Here is a 1,033-nt window from a genome sequence, read left to right as displayed (position 1 = left end):
ATGCATAGTTTTAAAGCTAGTTAGCATTTCTGGACACATTTTAGGTAATGTTTCTAATAATCGTGTCTCTGTTTCTTGACACAAAATGGAAACGGTATATCACAAATAGGAAACATTTTCGAAACCTATATATTTTTTATGGCTTTATTACATGTGTTTCCAATGTGGTGGCACTAGCCGTTTCCTGAAATGTTACGATGCTGAATCAAAACTTTTAGAGGAAATGTTTCGAAACATTTTCTGCAATTTGTGTCCAAGACGTTTCCGTTTTCAGCTATCCTAACCTAACCTGACCACTGTTTCTAAATGTGAAGAAACAAAATACCAAACTAAAATAGTCTATGTCTGTGTGTGGATTTCAAAATGAAAACCACCATCAACAATGTCGACACAAATATTACGCCATAATTTTTTTGTGTTAAGATCTTTGTTTTTAGGCTTTCTCGCGCAAAAAATGCCTGGCAAATGCCAAAAATTCGTCGTTTAGTTTAATAATCTACTTTCATATTTTTAATGCTCCTTCTATACAGGGTGTCCCAGAAATAAGTGCAAGTATTTTAACTGGTAGTATGATTCAACCCTAGAATCACGCCTATCACGAAAAAAATGTTGAAAATTCGGAATTCTTTGAAAATGTTTTTGGAATTTTGTTCAGTTTGGTTAGGTAATATATGTTTCTTTTATCGAGATCTACCACCCTTTAAAATACCTGCACTTATTTCTGGGACACCCTGTATATCATTATTTGTTGCTGATAAAAAATAACAAACTGATAAAAACACATATTTTTAGTTAAAAACGCTATCACTAGTCAACATGGCGGAATTTTAATCCATCATTTTCAATCAATTGCAACAAATCATCTGCATTATATCATACCGCATGATCGAGAAAAAACGGCGTCTAGTTGGCTGGGAAATGACTATCGATGACATCTCCCATATAAATTTACATATAAAATGATAGCGATCTTCATTTCATAGCCATCGCTGACGCCTTTTTTTCGATCATACGGTATTTATGTCTAAAAAGA

This window comes from Sitophilus oryzae, unplaced genomic scaffold (assembly GCF_002938485.1).
Source record: "Sitophilus oryzae breed Bouriz unplaced genomic scaffold, Soryzae_2.0 scaffold_1443_pilon_pilon, whole genome shotgun sequence".
In the NCBI taxonomy this organism is placed as follows: Eukaryota; Metazoa; Arthropoda; class Insecta; order Coleoptera; family Curculionidae; genus Sitophilus; species Sitophilus oryzae.
This window is presented reverse-complemented; position numbering follows the sequence as displayed.